Source organism: Ailuropoda melanoleuca, chromosome 6 (genome assembly GCF_002007445.2).
Source record: "Ailuropoda melanoleuca isolate Jingjing chromosome 6, ASM200744v2, whole genome shotgun sequence".
NCBI lineage: Eukaryota > Metazoa > Chordata > Mammalia > Carnivora > Ursidae > Ailuropoda > Ailuropoda melanoleuca.
Genome location: NC_048223.1, coordinates 28,485,249 through 28,505,181, shown reverse-complemented (window position 1 = coordinate 28,505,181; position 19,933 = coordinate 28,485,249).

Sequence of the window (19,933 nt, the reverse complement as noted above, 5' to 3'; positions counted from 1 at the left end):
ACCCATTCCCTTCTGCTAATATCCTCTTGGTCAAAGCTTGGTCACGTGACCTTATCTAGCTGTTGGTTCTTGGTTGGGCTGCCATTTGCTTAACTAGAAGTGAAGGGGTCCTATTACTGAAGGAAGGAAACAATATATAATGGTATAACCAGCAGTAAGTAAAATAGAGATGAAATAAAGGTGGGATGGAGAGAGAGACATTTGCTTCATTTATGCATCTGTTGCTGAAACAGAGATGTTAGCAAAAGATTTCCAAATTGTTAAATTTTTTTTAAAGATTTTATTTATTTTAGAGAGAGAGAGTGCACAAGCATGAGCAGTGGGCGGGGCGGGAGGGGGAGGAGTAGAGGGAGAGGGAGAGGGACCTTCTCAAGCAGACCCCTTTGCGTGCAGAGTCTGATGTGTGGGCTCCATCTCATGACCCTGAGATCATGACCTGAGCTGAAATCAAGAATCCAACGCTCAACCGTCTGAGTCCCCCAGGCTCCCCTCCAAATTCTTAAATTTAAAAATAGTTCTCTTTTGACCTTTAAGGTTGCTTTTTGTTCCAAATATCTTAGTGTCTATCTTTCCTCTTTTCAATTTCATTATTCCTTCTGTCTCTAAGCCTAGCACCCTTGAAGAGCTAACATACCTAATAGGATCTCGATACAGACAAATGTTAGCTCATTCACTTAGTAAATCTTTCTTGAGAGCCTGCGGTATGCAAAGTCCTGTTATGGGTACTGGATACATCAGTGAACAAAACTGATATCCCTGCTTTGTATAGATCCTGTTGGGAGGGTTTGCGGGGGGCAGGAATATGAGAAAGCAAGAAACGGTAATTCCCGTGGAAACAAAGCTAATGATATGTCAGACAAGTCTTTTAGCTCCTAGAAGGGTGGAGATGCTATTCCCTGGTCTCACAGCCTCTAAGAGTGGCACATTCTACAATGTGCGCTGTCCAGACACTTGAAAGAGTCTTAACAACGTAAATAAGTATCTCTGTGGAGTCCCTTGGTTCTTTAGCTAAAGATTTATTTATTTTTCACAATCAAATGGATCACTATATTTAATAGGACTCTTTTTTGGCAGGTTAGAAATCTAGCTTGGGAGTGGGGAAGGGTAGCAGATATCATTTTTTAAAAAGGATTCTGGGATATCATATGCTGGTAGACAAATTGAATGATCTTAGGGACAAATGGAACCAAAAACTCAAATGCATCCAGCATTTTCTCTGTCTCACCTCTGTAGGTATGAGCTCTTTTTTTTTTCTTTGGAAAAAAGGAACCCCATACTTCCAAATTGCACATCTCATCCTCTCATCAAGAGAGTATGGGATTCTTTGCCATGTTGCAGTTTGACCAAATTCCAAGGCAGTACTCTAATTGGCCTGACTTGGGTCAGGTATGGAACCTACATTGACAATCTATAGCTAAAGAATCAGGGTAACAGAAAAGACCTGATCCCTGTGGGCCTACTTAGCTATTCTCAGCTGGGCAGCCAGCTCAGTTTGCATATGGAAGCTATTTGATAGGTTGTCATAAGATTTGAGAACATCTCATCAGTCACTTTTCCAAGAAGTGGTACCCAAGACTGAGCAGGTTAAGAGAATTATTCTGGAAAAAGTGAAATAACTCCAGAGTCAAATCCCAGGTCTTTACTTTTTTGCAAGAATTTTTAAAGCTGTGTCATGAATAATGACTTAAACAGAATGTCACAATCAGGAGTGTGTTTTAATTAGTTTTATTGTGTTTTGATTTGTTTTGGAACAGGCCTTGGGCATCTTTCAAATTTATGTGCCCACAGAAAAAGGGTAGTTCAGGAAGTTCTGTAATATCCACAGATAATTATCTTGAAGAACAAGAAACGGAGACATTAATGTGAAAAGTATTCTGTAAACAATGAAGGCTTTTATTTTAAAATGTCAAGGTCCCAGGAAAACAGCTCCTGAGTTTACAACCTTTGTTTTCCATTTGGTGGTGATGTGCATTATAATTTCTTCTCCCCCAAATAAGAATGTTTTGAATCAAATAGTACTTCTTCCTTCCTTTGTGACTCAGTCTAGAATGACAGCAGAGTTCATTTTCATTGTGTTAACTTTTCTGCCAAGGATTTGTGTAGGTTGACTAACATTTGGAATGCTGGTAAGGCAAGAGCTCTGTTTTTCTGAGCTTCAAGTCCTTAATGTAGCAAGAATGTGTGGGCCTCCACATATCTTTTAATTATATATACTTGAAATAAAACATAGTATCCAGCCTCCAACTGCATACAACAGGTCCAGTTTTGACTTCCGCACTCACACCAGTTGAAAAGTTGAAGCTCTTTTTACTTGCAGTCTCTCTGCTCTCTTTTAAGGGAAATTGGAAGGCCTGTGGTCAGATGCCTTCCCTGGGTCAGATCTGGTTGAGCTGAGCTATCCAGGAGCTCAAAATCTGGGGTTTTTTTGGTTTGTTTTGTGTTTATATTTTTATGATCACCTTTATTTTTTCCAACCATCTTCCATGATTGAGTTATTCATTAGTGCCAGTGAAGTAAAAACCAGCTGTTAGGGCAGCCCAAACTGTCACATCACTTTTTTTAAGCTGGTGTTTTTTGGCATCTGGTCCCAGCACGGCACTGGGACCTTGTAGAACATTCCTGTTGTAGACTTCTGGGTGGTCTTGAGATCCTTTCCAGGAATCAGTGGTGCCAGGCATAGCACTGAAGGGAGGAAACATCAGAAAGATAGCCTTTCAAAGCCAGGGTGGTCTTTCAGATTCTAGAATTGTTCCGGGATATTGGCAGCCCCGCCTACGCACGCCACCCCCTCCTTGGTCACAAACGCCAGGCCAACAAGGATGGTGCCAGAGAGCTGCTCCCCGCAGTGTTTGATCAGCATTAGCAGCCCCATCCCTCCTTTAGCTGACAAACAGGCAGCTAGTTGCCTATTTTTACTTTGACTACACTCTACTTCCGCTTACCTCAATCACATCCTTCATTGACTGACTTCTCTTCCTTCCTCCCCCTTCCTCTTTCCCACTGTTATTTATAAATGTTAGATACTTGTTTACGGGGAGAAGAATCGTCTTTAAAACGAGCTGCTGATACAATGGCCCAGCCGACCCACTTTCAGGTGCCCCCTTTTAGCATCACACACATCTCTGCTTCTCTCTTTTCGGTTGTTCCCCCTGGATTGAGGAGACCAACAGCAGGAAGGGTGGTGACTCAAACCCAGAACCCAACACACAAACACCCACTAATGACTCACCTACTGGAACTGGGGAGCTTCAGAGACTTTCCTTTGCTGAAAAATGCATATGCAAACATTTCCATGCACAGGAAGCCAAGCTGGCTCTTCCTGCACTAGGACTTCGCTGAGGTGGCAGCGAGTCAGGGATGTGTCACCGACCCAGACATGGAGTTTACTGGGTCAGTAGATGGAGGGCGGCCTGGACTCGAATTGTTCTTTCTTTTCTCTCAATGCCTGCTGGAGAAAATCTGATGCATCCCGTGTGAGTCAGGCGTGAGCGTTTCTGTTTCTGGGGAAGGGCGTTTTAGTCCCGGCCCTGCATCTTCCCTGCTGGTTTTAATTGTGATTTTAATTAGCAGGCGTGTCATCGGAGCGGAGGCGTGGCCTTCTTCAGAAGGAGCGTTCTCTGGCTGTGTGGTCCCTGGTTGGCCGCTTGGATCTTATAATGATAGAAATAATTTTTTTTCTTTAGCCCTTTTTCTTTCGAAAGTTCAAAGGGCTTTACCGAACTTTAACCCGTAGGGCCCTGCGTTTATATTTAGATTCAAAAAGGAGGGAAGATGAGATCTTTTGTGGCAAAGTGCTTTGAAACCCTGAGATGAAAGGGAACCCGTAAAGAGAAATTAACCTCATTTATTTTTTAAGCAACATTTCGCATGCGTGTGTGGACAGATGTAATTTGAGGCAACTCGAGCGGAGTCTTCTCACTCTGCTGGTGACCCTCCCTCCCTGTCTCCAGCCGAATCGAAGAACCTCTTTTTTCTTTTCACTTCTCTATTTCCCAAGCCAGGGCCTGTCTGGTGGAAAGGCTGATTCAGGTTTATAACTAACGCTGGGCCCCGTCTCTAGGCAGGGCACCCCTGTGTGGCTGGATCGCCCCAGGTGGAGAAATCCAAAGTTCAGCACAGAAAGGAGAAAGTGAGTGGTGTGGGGCGGGAGGCTGCCGGCTGCCGCTTGGCTTCGCTTCCATACCTTTCGCATTCTTCAGTACATTCCTGAATTCATTAATGCATGCACAGCATTGCACTCATAAGTGCTTTGGGGCAAGGCTAATATTTAGTTGGACCACACTGGGATTACCGTGCACATTGCTAATATATTGAAATACTCTTATATTGACTTGTAAATAATCATTATATTGACTTGTAAATAATATATCGAAATACTCTTATATTGACTTGTAAATAATCATTGCCTATGACTCTGCCCTTGTGAAATATTTTGAGTTTCACCCCTGCTTTGTGAGCTAGGAGAAATTCTTTCTTCTTGATTTCCTACAATGCTTCTACCATTTGACTGAGGAGAAGAATGGAAAATATCAGTTGCCTCTTTAGGCCATCAGGGTAGTGGAGCTCGGGATTTCCCCATAAAATCTACAATCCGTGCTTCTAGTAAAAGATTCGGAAGTTAAATTTTCGCATTCACTCTCTGAGGTGTTTGAACTGAGGAAGAGCATGCAGAGATGGAGGACTGGAAGGGTTTTAAAATACCCTTCCAGGTACTGAGGCTTAGTCAAAAGCATGGCACCCTCTGGAAGACAGTGCTGGAGCCAAGGGCCAGGCCAGAGGCCCAAGGCATCTGTTAAGAACTAAATATTTGTTCCTCTCCGCCATTCATATGTTAAAGCCCTAACTCCCAATTTGATGGTATTTGGAGAGGAGGCCTTTGGGAAGTAATTAGGTTTAGGTGAGCTCATAAGGGTGGGGCCCTCTTGATGGGATTAGAGAACCCTCCTCCCTCCCTGTCCATCTCTGTTTCTGTCTCTCTCTCTCTCTGTCTGACCCTCTGTCCCCCATCCTGCCTCTCACGTGTGCACAAAGAAGAGATCATGTGAGGACAAAGCAAGAAGGTAGCATTGTGTAAGTCAAGAACAGAATTGTCACGAGAACCCAACCATGCTGACACCCTGACCTCAGCCTTCCAGCCTCCAGAAGTGGAGGTCATGCTGGAGGTAGGTGCCTGTTGTTTCGGCCACGCATCTGTGGTATTCTGTTGTGGGAGCCCGAGGAGCCTGAGGCGGTGTCCTAGTCCTCATTCACTGGGCTCTCCTGAGAGATCCAGTTCCACACGCAGAGATGCTGAAACAAAGGAGGCCAGTGGCCTAGAAGCAGAAAAAAATGGTCCACTTTGCTGGACACTAGAGATAAAGGGGAAAGAATAGAGCCTGGTCTCTGCCTTTAAGGCCCACTCCCCATCAGTGTCTTAGATTTTGACCAATCAGAGCTCTTCTGGTGATTGGGGGGGGGAGATGACACCCTGTTTTTTTTCTTTTTTTAATAATTCTTTTTTGGGGGTGCCTGGGTGGCTCAGTTGGTTAAGCATCTGCCTTTGGCTCGGGTCATGATCTCAGTCCTGGGATGGAGCCTTGCGTTGGGCTCCCTGCTCAGCGGGAAGTCTGCTTCTCCATCTCCCTCTGCCTCTCTCCCTTGCTCATGCTCTCTTTCTCTCTCAAATAAATAAATACAATCTTTAAAAAATAATTCTTTTTTTTTCTTTTTTTAAAGATTTTATTTATTCGTTTGCCAGAGAGCGCATGAGAGCACAAGCAGAGGGAGCGACAGTCAGGGAGCCTGATGCATGACTCGATCCCAGGACCCCGGAATCCTGACCTGAGCCAAAGGCAGATGCTTAACTGACTGAGCCACCCAGGCATCCCAGATGACACCCTATTGAGAATACATTCCCTACAATGACCCAGAAGACATAGTCATGTAACTGTGCCAGCTGAGAGTGGGGTTGGGTAAGAAGTGCAGGTTGGACCTGGTACAGGGAAGGATGCCCAAATTCTCTCCCCATGGAGCGTGTGTGTCTACCTTATCCTGGGCTCTGATGGCTTTGGGAAATGGCAGATAGCCCAGTCTCAAGAACTCGTGCCCTTAGGATCATGTTCTCTGCCTTCACTACACACTGGAATCATTCAAGTTACTTTGAAGAAGATCCTGACTTGATTGGTCTAGGATGCTGTGGGCATCAGGAGTTTTTAAAACTCCCCAAATGAATCTAGTATGCAGTTAAGGTTGAGAACCACTCCAGATAAGCTCCGGGAGTAAGAACTTGATCCATTTCACGGAGCTATCTCATTAACTTGTCTCATAATTCTGATCTATTTCATACTTCTCTTCAGGCCAAGCAGATGCATTTACTACACATGCATGCACGTAAGGTCTTTGCTCAAAGTGCTTCATTGATTTGTGTTTCAACAGACTTGTTCCCTTTCTGTGTCTGAGTTACTACCCAATAAAGTCTATGCAATTTCCAAAGATGAGATATTGTCATGCGCTCTTGGACAATGTGCTCCTACTTTCCACATTCTGGGTCACTGACTTCCTCTTGTGCGAAAGAACTATGGCACCCATCTCATCTTCCTACTCTTATTTTTAATGAATTAAAACATTATTAGCTGCTTATTACAATCCAGGTACTCTAAGGCATGATTTTGAGGCGTGGTTTGTCATTTAACATTTTTTTACAAGTTTTAATTTTTATTAAATTTACATTGTTCTTAAAGTTAAATGAAGCTTACTATGGAGAATAGCAATCCTTGACTTTTATCCCTTCCCCTTCACAGTTCCCACTGCCCCAAAACAACCATATTTACCTTTTCAGCTGTTCTAATATTTTCCAGTTAGTCCAGATAACAAACTTACCCTGCTATTTCTTGATTTTACAGGCTTAGAGATAATCTGTTGACTTCCTAATGTAAAAGATAAGGAGTTAACTCTCATTCTGCCTCTGCTACACACAAATATTTCCTCTCTGACATCCTAATTAAGGCATAGATTTTGGTTATGTCAATATTCAGTTAATCATGTATTATTTTTGGGATGCCTGGGTGGCTCAGTCTGTTAAGCATCTGCCTTTGACTCGGGTCTGATTCCGGAGTCCTGGGGTCGAGCCCCATGTCGGGCTCCCCACTCAGCGGGGAGTCTGCTTCTCCCTCTCTCTCTGCCTCTCCCCCCTGTGCTCATGTTCTTTCTCTCTCTCAAATAAATAAAATCTTAAAAAAAAATCATGTATTATTTTGATAGTTGAGCTATGGAGTGTGCTGGTTAGATTTTCCTGCTTGAATGACTTTTTGCTTTTTTGGGGATTTAATAATTATTTCATTTTTTATTAGCTTAATTTTTTTGTATCTTATATTAATTTATCTTCAAATTGTCTTCCATCTTCTGAGACCATGTTCAAGTGTATCAGATAATCTGTCAAATTCAACTGTTTTGGGTTTTTGTTCGTTTGTTTTAGAACGATTGCTAGTAGTGCCCTTCTTGTATGTGTTCCTGTCTAAACTGATTGTGCTCTAGAATTGAGAGAGCTGGTGTTCTAGGATCTCCCTTCATCATCATCTCAGAGATTACCTTCGCCTGTTGTCTGTGTTGGATCTCTGGTGTCTTGAATCTCGTGTATTCCTCTTACTTGGTTTACTCTCTCATTGTAATGGAGCATATCCTCCAGTAGCATTCTTGGCAAAGCTGTGCGGGAGGAAAATAATTTGAGGCTTTGCATATTCAGAAATGTATACGTTCCAGCTTCATAGTTGATTAATAGTTTGCTTGGGTATGGAATTCTAGATTGGAACTAATTTTCTTTCAGAATTTTGAAGACCTTGATCCATTATCTTCTAGGTTTTAGGATTCTGTGGGAAATCCAATGCCATTCTGAAAACCAACTCTTTATATTACTTATTTTTACATTTTGAAAGGTTTTGGGGTCTTTTGTTTTCTTTCACTGTTATGAAATTTCACAATAATATGTCTTGCCATGAATTTGTTTTCATTTATTGTCCTGGCTTTTGGTGGGATTTCTCAATTGGGGAATTAGTGTCCTTTACTTCTGGGATATATTCTGGAATTATTTCTTTGCCAAGTTCCTCTCATCATTTCTTATGTTCTCTCTTTCTGCAACTCCTATTAGTTGTTTGATGTCCGTGGCTTATCCTCTCTTTTTATTATGTTTTATTTTCTATCTTCCATCTCCGTATTTTAGTTCCACTTTCTGGGAGTTTTTCTTAATTTTGCTTTTTACTCTTGTAGTGGGTTTTTCATTTCTGCTATGATGTTATTATTTTCCAAAAGCTTTTAAAATTTTGTTTTCTCTCTTCAATAGCATTCCATTCATGTTTCATGGATGTAATATATTTTCTCATCTGTCTAAGGATATTAATGATATTAATTTGAAGTTTTCTCCTTCCTGCATAGTGTGTTTCCTCTGAGTGACTCCCCTCACCCCCCATGTGCTGTTGTTATCCTCTGTGTTTTTTATATTAGGGATTTTCCTTGGATGTTGGTAGTCAATGATTTTCCCATTCACATTTAGTAATAGGAGATTCCAAAACTGATTGGAAGCTCTGAATGTGTGTGATGCTTTAAATTAGAGAACCACTGACGTCAATATATTTGGGTCTTTTCTATTAAGTTGCTCAAATTTCTCCAAGGAAGACTCCTTCAGTCTCTGGCTCAGAGGATGGTCCAGGTCTGATTGCCAATGTTCCTGGCATAGAGAGTTGGGTAGGTGAGTGGGAAATGTCTTAGAATACCGTGAATTTCTTCACTTAATCTTCTTGGGTTTGTCATGGACCCTGTCTGCTCGTCTGTGTCTGATATTACCCAAATGAAGAAAGCCTGTGCTTTACTCTTCCCAGAGAATAAACTTCCGGACATCTGCCAGGGTAGGGGATGGGCAGCTTGCCCAAGCACATGGAGTGGGAGAGGGGATGCAGGGACCCAACTGCTTTTCAAACATCCTTCAACCAGTCCTCCTTTATCAATATTATACACACACACACACACACACACACACACACACGTACATACACACACACCTTCAGAGGGTTTCATCAATTCCTGAAACTTTTAATGAATCTTAAGCTAGATTTCCCCACAGTTGGTTTAAGATTCAGCTTTCTTGGCTTTGCTAGTTTGAACACCACTTGTCTATCTTCTTGCCTCCAAAATTTTGTTTCTATAGTTTCCTTCCCTGTTCCACCATTGTGGATTTATGTCTTATAAAATTATTTGTATTGATGTTGCATTTGAGTTTTAGGAAGAATGTGTTTAATCCACCATCTTTATAGAGAAGCCATTAGATTCTCATTACCTTTACCATGTCACAAAAAGTAAGAAGATATCCCCATTTTGCAGATGAGAAAACGAGACCTGATATCACAATTACTGTAAGATTCAAACCTGTACCTTCTGTGTTCAAATCCATTGCTCTTTCCATTATGCCATTCTGCCTATCTTAAACTTAAAATTAAAACACAAAAAAAGTTGGTCATAATATTTCAGTTTCATTAGAAAAAGTATGTGGCAAGATGATAATTGCTGGGGGGATGCCTGGCTGGCTCAGTCCATAGAGCATGCAACTCTTGATCTTGGGGTTGTGAGTTTGAGCTTCACATTGGGTGTAGAGATTACTTTAAAAAAAATCTTAAAAAAAAAGATAATTGCTGGGCAATTTGAAAAAATAATGACTTGAAATTTAATGGTTATTAAATGCAAATAAAGTGTTAGGGCTGTATAGGCCTGGTTTCCTGTCTAGATCAACAGGAAAACAATGTTCAAAATATCTCCCCTCTGTGTATAAATATCTTTATGGAAACTCTGTGCAGAATTTAGCATAGTTCACTGGTTTTAACCATGTTGGGTTACTGATTTTCATTGCTGGATTTTTTGTTTTTATTTATTTATTTTAATCTGCAAGTTACATGATTTTCTCTAAAAGAAAAGTCTTATTTATGTTTTCTGTTTTTGTAGCCACAAAACCAATATTTCTTTACCTACTGATTCCCCTCCGCACCCCTTCACAAGCATGCATATTTTAAATGGCATTCTTTATAGCAGGGTCACTGAGAGAACTGTGAGGGGCGTGATGAATGTACTAAATGTGTTTCCGAAAATAATTTCCAATTCTTATCAGTTTCCAGCAATGACAGTTGTTTGAATGTTCACAAAGTACCATAGGTCAAATGTTGAGACTTATCATTTGGTATTATCTCTTGGGTAGCTTTAATCCATACTGGTAAAGACATACCAGTCTTTATCAACTGATGTTCCATCCTTATCTAAGAACTAAGTTTAGATTGAGTAACCTTTTGAGCAGCCCGGATTTGTTCTGCTTCTTGATTTTGTCCGTGGAAAACCCTTTCAGTTGTTTTCAGGTCTGGCTTTCTTCTCCGGTTGGCATTTCAGATTTGGTTGCAATCTGTGAATAACTCTAACCAAAGTAATGGCCTGCTTTGACTATCATTTTTAACTGGAGAGACAAAAAATCCATCATGCTTCAGGTCATAAGTCTTGCTGCCAAAAAGTTTCCCAGGTGACAGTAATTATGTATTTATGATTTATTGGAGAATTTGGGTGTTCCAGAATAATAAGAGTGGGAAAATGAACACTTTAGGGCAAATGGTGAATTGACTCAGAGAGGCTCTTCCAACAATCTTTTCAGGTTACTTGTCCTCTTAGGAGGGGTGTGTGTGTGTGTGTTTTCTGGAATTAGAGAAACTATAATCATTTGTCTATCAGCTTCAGTATTGAACTTCTGGTCCCAATGAAATGGCCAGCATGTGCTTGGGAGAGTTAAAGCTCCTCAACAATTTTCAAAGTCTTTGATCTGAGACATTTTTATGAGCAGGCACAGGGCTTCTGAATGCATCATACAATTGGATTGAAGCCTGGAAATTCACCCCGGTGTGTTTGAACAAACTGTAGCCCATGAATACCATATTTTTTTATATTGGAACATTCCTTTCCTTTTTTAAAGGGACCCAGCGTCTATCTTATCCCTTTTCCACATTCTTGAGTAGTTGAAATATCAGTCTCAAAGTCTTTTCAAAAACTTGACTTTCATCCTTTTACAAGGCTAGAAAAAAAATGAAGAAGGTATCTGAACTTCAAATTAGATTTAAAAATTATTTTCAGCTTACAGATTCCTTTTTCTGTCTCTCCCTCTCATACACACATGTACATGCATAAGCACATGAATGCATACAGACTCTGTATATGTAATAGGAGTAATATTACTAATGGAATTAACACTGTCAAATAATCACACTGCAATCTATTTATTACACAGGTAGTATCTGAGTACACAGATAATTTAGTTGCTTTAGTTGGTCATATAGTGAGATGAACTATGTTGATATGAGAGGACAGAATCCAATAAAATAGTTAATCTGATGATTTCACATGTTTTCAGAATAACTGCAATTATTCATTCATCAAACTTTTGAATATTTCCTAGATGTCCCAGACTCTGTTCTAGGCTTTCAGAATATAAAGATGAAAAACATGAGATACCACCTTATGTAAGTGACTGGGGTATAAACATAAATTACAATGAGAAAGAGTAGAGATTGTTGGGCAATGTTCTAGGGGAGTGCTATAGACTGAATGTGTGTGTCTCCCAAAATTCATAGGTTGAAATCTAATCTCCCAGTGGGGATTTGATATTTGGATGTGGGGTGTTTGGGAGATGATTAGGTCATGAAGGTGGAGTCCTTATGAATGGAATTAGTGCCTTTTTAAAAAAGTGGCCCTACAGAGCCTCCCTGCTCCTTCTCCCATGTGAGGGCATAGCAAGAAGACAACTGTCTATGAACCAGACGCCACATCTGCCAGTGCCTTGACCCTGGAATTCTGAGCCTCTAGAACAGTGAGAAATAAATTTCTGTTGTTTATAAGCCACCCAGTCTATGGAATTCTGTCATAGCAGCCCAAACGGACTAGGATAGGGAACAAAAATTTAAGCAACTATCTTGCTTGATGGAGGTTTCAGTGAAGGGAAACATTTCGGTTAAACCTTGAAGTATGGGTAGAACTAACCTGGCTTAGACAAGGGTCAAGCGGTGGGAGAGGTGCTATAGCATGTAGAGAGGGATTGACCAGATTTTATTGAGAAGATGGGTAAAATATAAATTGATTGATTTTTATAAGCTGGGTATTTAGTTATGGAGCCATTTTTGGAGTCATCTTGAATTTCTCTTTCTCACACATACCCTATCCAAGCTATTGTCAAATGTTATTGGCAAAATGTATAGACTCTATGTTCAAAATACATGTCAAATCAGACCACGTCTCCCTATCTCCATGACGACTAGCCAGGTCCAAGTCATCATCTTCTCTTGCCTGGACTACTATGAAAACATTTTCGTTTGTTGTGTTAGTTTTCAGTTGCTGTGTAACAAATTACCACAGACCGGGTGGCTTAAAACCACACACAGTTATATCTCACAGTTTCCACAGGTCAGGAGTCTGGAAATAGCTTAACTGGATACTCCATTCAGGGTCTAACAGTCTGTAATCAAGGTGTTGGTTGCATTCTCATCTGGAGGTTTGACTAAGGAAGAATCCACCTCCAAGTTCACACAGATCGTTGGCAAAATTCAGATCCTTGTTTTTATAGAACTGGGGGCTGACTTCTTACTGGCTCCTGGCAGGGGACTGCCTATAGGTTCTAGAGGTCTCTCATAGTTCCCTGACACAAGGCCCACTCCATAGGCCATAGGTGGTTTGCTTCCTAAATATAATCAAGAGAATTTCTCACATTCCAGTCTGCTAAGATGAAGTCTTATGTAACGTAACATAATCAAGAGAATGGCATTATATTTGCCATATTTTGTCCATTAGAAACAAGTCACAGTTTCTGCCTACATTCAGGGGAGATTCCCATACAAGAGCATGATTCATTAGAGGTCAGCTCAATGTATGTCCACCACAGTGGTCTTAGAAATTCCGTATATGCCCTCCTATAGTTTATTCTCCATACGGAAGCCAGAGTGTTCCTTTTAAAATGTAAAACTGACAATGTCATTCTGTTGCTTAAATCTTTTACTGGCTTAGAATAAGGCCTGTAAGATCATGCATATATAATTGCTGGCCACCTCCCTGCTTCGTTTTTTACCAGTCTTCCCTCACTTATTCCTCCTCAGCACCTGGGAATCCTTGTGGCTCTGCAGCCATGCCAAGCTCACTTCTGCCTGATGATCTTTGCATTTGCTGTTTTCGCCACCTCAGACACTACCCTAGCAGATCATTATGACTTGACTCTCTTTTCATTTAGGTATCTGCTCAAACGTTGCTCCCTCAGAGAGCACTTCTCAGATTCCCCCAATCTAAAATAGCCCTTCCACTATGTATCTCTATATCTTTCCCCAACCTTATTTTTTCCTAGCCCTTATCTGTCTATATATTTTAGAACATACTTATTCACTTATTCATTGACTATCTCTCCCACTAGAACTCAAGCTTCATGAGGACAGGGACCTTTTCTATCTCATTCTTTGTTGTTTCCCCCTGCCTAAATCATTGCTTAGCCTAAAGTTGGCTCTTGTGTGTGAATGAATAGTGAAAGGATTTAGGACACAAAATAAAACTTTTCAAAAATATTTTATTGTTATTGATAATATGTTGAATTTTTCAAGTAAGCAGTGACTAAAGTCTAAACCATGCAATGAAATATTTCTCATGATTTGGTTTTATCAAAATAGTGAAGAACAATCAATATCTCAAATGAGATTTAAAGTCACTCGGTGACCTTAAAGTAGTTGATATTTTTATTTGTCAATGATCAAGACTAGCATTACTAATAGTGGAAAAACCCAACATTAACACAAAAAAGGCAGTGACAAAGTAAGAGAAATAAAAAAGTCATAAGACATTTAGAAAACAAGTAGCAAAATGGCAGATGTAAATCCTACTTTAACATTAATTACATTACATGTAAATGATTAAACACTCCAGTTAATAGTCAGAGATTTGTAGAATGGATTTTTTTTTTTTAAGAGAAAGAGAAAGAGAAAGTGTGTGTGTGTAAGTGTGGGAGGAGGGGCAACCGGAGAGGGGGGGAGAGAATCTTAAGCAGGCTCCATGCTCAGCACAGAGCCTGATGTAGGGCTCAATCTCAGGACCCTGAGATCATGGTCTAAGCTGAAATAAAAAGTCAGACACGTAACTGATTAAACCATCCAGGTGCCCCAGTAGAACAGATTTTTAAAAATGCTCCAAGCATATTCTGTCTACAAACAACAAACTTTTGATTCAAGACACAAATAAGATAAAGGAAAATGATAAAGAAAGATATACCATTCAAATAGTAACTAAAAGAAAGCAAGAGTTGCTATGCTAATATCAGACAAAATAAACTTTAAGATAAAATTGTTACTAAAGACAAAAAAAAGGCATTTTTAAAAAAGATTTTATTTATTTATTTGACAGAGAGAGAGAGACAGCGAGAGAGGGAACACAAGCAGGGGGAGTGGGAGAGTGAGAAGCAGGCTTCGTGCTGAGCAGGGAGCCTGATACAGGGCTTGATCCCATGAGGACCTGAGCTGAAGGCAGACGCTTATTGACTGAGCCACCCAGGCACCCCCAAAAAAGGCATTTTATAATGATAATGCATCATTGGTCAATGCATTAAGAAGATACAATAATTATAAATTTGTATATAGCTAACAAGAGAGTCCCAAAATTCATGAAGCAAACACATAAGAATTTAAGTGAGAAATAGAAAGTTCAACAGTAATAATGGGAGACATCAATATCCTACTTCGAATAATGGATAGAACAACTGGACAGAAGATCACCATGGAAAGAGAAGATTTAAACAATACTATAAACCAGCTTGACATAACAGACATCTATAGAACACCCAAAAAATGCTAAAAACACATTCTTTTCAAGTGAACATGGAATAGTCTCCAGGGTAGGCCCATATATTAAGTCGTAAAAGAAGTCTCAAAACATTTGAAAGGATTGAAATTATACAAAGTATATTTCCTGAATACAGTGAAATGAAGTTAGAAATCAATAACAGAAGGAATTTTGGAAAATCCCATTTATAAATTAGTGTGCTAAAAATTAATACCCTCATAAATAGTGGGTAAAAGGAGAAATCACATGGGAATATAGGAATAATTTTAGATGAATGAAAACAAAAATACAGCATACCATGATTTATGGTATCCTTAGAGGAAAATTTAAAGGTTTATATGCTTATATTAAAAAAGAGTAAAGCTATCAAATCAATAACCTACCCTTCTACCTTAAGAAACTAGAAAAAGAACAATCTAAACCCAAAGCAAGCAGAAGAAGGAAAATGATAAAAAATTACAGCAGAAATAAATGAAATAGAGAATAGAACAATGAAGATTTAAAAAACCCAAAATTTGGTTTGTTGAAAGCATCAACAAAATTTTAAAAATTTAGCCAGACTGACACAGAAAAAAAGGAAGAGGACTCAGTGTACTAAAACCAAGAATGAAAGAGGTGATGTTATAACCAACCTTACAGAAATAAAAAAGATTATGAGGGAATACTATGAACAGTTGTCAACAAATGAGATAACCTATTAAATGAATACGTCTCTACAGTGCCAAGAAACTTCAATGGGGAAAGAATAGTCCAGTTCAACAAATGGTGCTAGATCAACTGGTATCCACATGCAAAAGAATGAATGTGGTCATCTACCTCATATCATATACAAAAACTAACTCAAAATAGATCAAAGACCTAAGTGTAAGAGCTAAATCTATAAAACTCTTCGAGGAAGCATAGGTGCCAGTCTTCATGACCTTGGACGAGACAAAAGTTTCTTAGATATGACACATAAAGCATAATCCAACAAAGAAAACATGAGTAAATTGGACTTAATTAAAAATTTCTATGTATCAAGAAACAAAAAGACAACCCGCAGAATGAGAGAAGATATCTGCAAATCATCTATCTGACAAAGGATCTGGTAACCAAAATATTTGAAGAACACTTACAACTCAATCATAAAAAGACAACTTAATTAAAAAATGAGCAAGGGTTGTGTTAGAAATTTCTTCAAAGAAGATATACAAATGACCATTAAGCACATGAGAAGATGCTCAACTTATTAGTCATGAGAGAACAGCGAATCAACACCACAACGACAACTACTTCACACCCACCAGAACGACTGTACTCAAAACGTTGGACATTAGCAAGTGTTGGTGAGGTTGTGGAGAATTTGCAACACTTACAGATTGCTGGTTTGAATAAAATGGTGAAGCTACTTTGGAAAGCAGTTTGGTAATTCCTCAAAAGGTTAACTGTAGCTTTACTATGTCATGTAGCAATTCCACTCCCAGGCACATACGCAAGAAAATTGAAAACAGATATTCACACAGAAACTTGTACAGAAATGTTCAGAGCAACATTATCATACTAGCTAAGAAATGGAAACAATTCAAATGTCCATCAACTGACAAATGGATAAAGAGATGTGATATATACCATACAATAGAATATTATTTCCCTATAAAAAGTAATGAAATACTATAGATGCTACAACATGAATGAACCTTAAACATATGCTAAATGAAAGGCAGCACACACAAAAGGCCACATATGATTCCATTTATATGAAATTTCCAGAATATGCAAATTAATAAAGATACAAAGGAGATTTTTAGTCTCCAGTGGCTGCCAGAGGGAGGGTACGGGGAATTAGTGCTAATGTGTATGAAGTTTCTTTTAGGGGTGATGAAAAATTCTTGAATTAAGTAGTGGTGATGATTGTATAATCTTGTAAATTTATCAAAAGCCTTGAACTGTATACTTTTAAAAAGCTAATTTCATGGTACATAAATTATATGTCAATTAAAAAAAAAGAATTTATGGCTCAGTCAGTAAAGCATGTGACTTTTGATCTTGGGGTTGTGAGTTCAAGCCCCATGTTGGGTATACATTTTACTTTAAAAATAAATTTTAAAAAATTAAAAAAAATTTTTAAAGAATCTGAAATTCATGAAGAAAGTGAATTATGAAATCACTTAAGTGAGAATGTCTTTCTGATTGGAGAGATTGGCTCTTCATAAAGTCTACAGTAAGAAACCAACACCTTGGACCTGATTTCATTCAACCTTGAATTGCCCTGATCATAATGACTACAATGTGGGAGAGAACTTTCCCCAATTCTCTTCCTTCATAGGTAGGTTCTATTCTTTACTTTGTCCAAATGTCCCCCATTCCTTTCAAGAAAACATTTTGCTACTCCTTTTTTTCTCCATTTTTCTTTCTCATTCTCTCCTCTGCCTTTTCCCCCTCATTTCCCTCCATTATCAAATTTTCCTTTCTTTTTTAATGTCTACTCACCTCTCTGTCTCTGTTTCCCATCCTTTGCTTCCAGCACTTCTCCTCTTCCTTGTTCCCTTTCCTCTTACCTGGCTACAATATGGAAATGAAATATACTTTAAAGTCTTTTTAAATTATTTATTTATTTATTTATTTATTTATTTATTTATGACAGAGACAGAGAGAGAGAGATTGAAAGAGAGAGAGAGAGAATCTTAAGCAAGCTCCATGCTCAGCACAGAGCCCCTCGTGGGGTTTGACCTCACAACCCTGAGGTCATGACCTGAGCCAAAATCAAGAGTGGGATGCTTAACCCACTGAACGACCCAGGCGCCCCGAGGTATTTTTGTCAGAATTAGTACTTTTTTGCTTTCTTTGCTTAGCTGAAAAGAAAGTGATTTTTGACGCTTAGTAGTTCTTTAAGGAAAAACAGCTCTAAATTAATTACAAGGTTGATTTTGCTTTAGGGGATGTAACTGGTAATTAAAAAAAAAGATTATCCACCCATGCTATACGAGTAGTTATAAATAATTGAGGTAAGATACTTTCGTGTACATTAAAAAGTGATTTGTAAATATGAGCAGACACCACTGGTAAACACTGATAATATCTAGTGTGGTAGTGTTCACTGAAGGTTCTTAATTATAATTTGGCTCTATGTGTAGACACGCCTGAGTTAACCATTTATGCTGCAAAGCGTAAACCTCCTACACAGATAGTTTCATTTGACTCATATAAACCTGATCACATTTTCCCTCAGGAATGTCCTTTCTGAACTAAAAAAAATACAGCATGGGTTGTAAGCTCCTCTCTTGTGGAACCATCTTCAAAATGACCAATTATTCTCTGTCGTTCATCTGGAAGAGTGAGTAAGTACAAAAAAAATACCATTAGCCACAAAGTTGTCATCTTCTTCAAATAAAATTCTGATCTCTGGCTTGAATGTTGAAATGGAACATTCACTGTTTTCTCCTATAGTGGGTCAAGAGAAAAAATGATTTTTTTGGTAACTATAATTTTATGAAAAAACTTGATTCCGTTTGTTGACAAAATGTTAAGAAAACGAACTGGTTAAGTTTCATAGGACTTGGTGATTGAAATCCTAGTGCCCAGAGTAGTGGTGTCAGAATGATGAGGCATGCAGATAATGATCTCAGAAACCTTCCCAAACAATGTGACCACTTCATTAGAAGGGGAAGGGGGAGGGGGAAAGACAGACTTAATTCTTCAGCCAATTCCCAAGAGGCCACCTATCCTGTCTTGGAGAGACAGAGTGCTTTACTGTGAGGCCTACTTTGGTGTATTGGTACAACTGTTACTGAAAGATTAGAATTACTATGAGATATTAAGTGTTGGGGCACCAAGGAGAGCTGAAGAAAGTGGACTTCCATTGCCTGGCTCTAGCAGTCAGCCAGGTGGCACCTTCAAGATCCCCCCTGCACGGTTTGAGAAGCTTGGTATATTCTTATCTTCCTTAAGCTGCACAAAGGCTCTGTGTCTGGGTATGTTAGCTGTTCAGCAAAAACGAGTTCCCCCTCCCCCCGCCCCGCTCCTGAGCATGTAGTTAGACCATATTTCCCAGGCTTCTTCGTAGTTTGTTGTGGTCATGAATTCTGAACTACAGAATGTGTGCAGGAAATCATTTATGCCATGGCTGAGCCAAGCCTTTTAGGAAACATAGATGTGTCTCCTCCTTGCTCTGTTTCTTCCTTTATTGATTGGACGCTGATGAAGGTGAAGCCTTGGGTGAGGGGGAAGCTACCTATTAAAACAGAACACAATACAAAGGGGCCTGAGCATGTCCGCATGTTCGAGAGCCACCCACCACCCAGAAAGTTTAGGTGAGCAAGAAATAAGCTTTTATGAGGCTTGGGTACTATATATTTTGAGGTCTATTTATGATAGCTGCTAGCATGACCCTAGCTAACAAGGGATTTGAGTGGCTAGCAATCGAAGGCCTACAATTAAAGGAGGCAACACCAACAGATAATGCCTCCAACAAACACACAGGAAACACCATTGCAGAAACATAAGCCATTTACCTTTTCTTCCTTCTGTTTCTCATTTTTGGTTTGTCGTTGGCTTACTTCCTCCTATTTTTTTTGTTTTAATTAATTAATGTATCGGTAGCAAAATCTCCTCTCTAAACCTTGTCCCTCACCGCCCCCCTCCCCCAAATGTGACTGAGTTTGGGAAGAGTGACCAGGAAAGACTTTCATAAATTCTCCAAGAATGAGGATGGGGGTCATGGGGGGGTGGGTGAGGAGAACGTGCTGCGCTGTGATTAACGGAGGAGAGCCTAAGGAGTGATCGGGATGTCTGAATTATTTCCATCACAGTGGTGGTGAGAAGAAGGCTGCCCATTAGGGACAGTGATGGATTATGTTCAGGTATGCTAAGTTTTGAAATTCTTTTTCAACAAAATGAACATTGTTTACATTCCATCTACCTTTTCGATTGTCATAAAGTAGATGTAGGTATAGTATGACCAGCTGGCCAGGTAGCACGAGCCACCTTATTCTGCAGTTAAATTATTTATTTATTTATTTATTTATTTATTTATTTATAAGATTTTATTTTTAAGTAATCTCTACACCCAACATTGGGCTTGAATTTACAACCCCAAGAT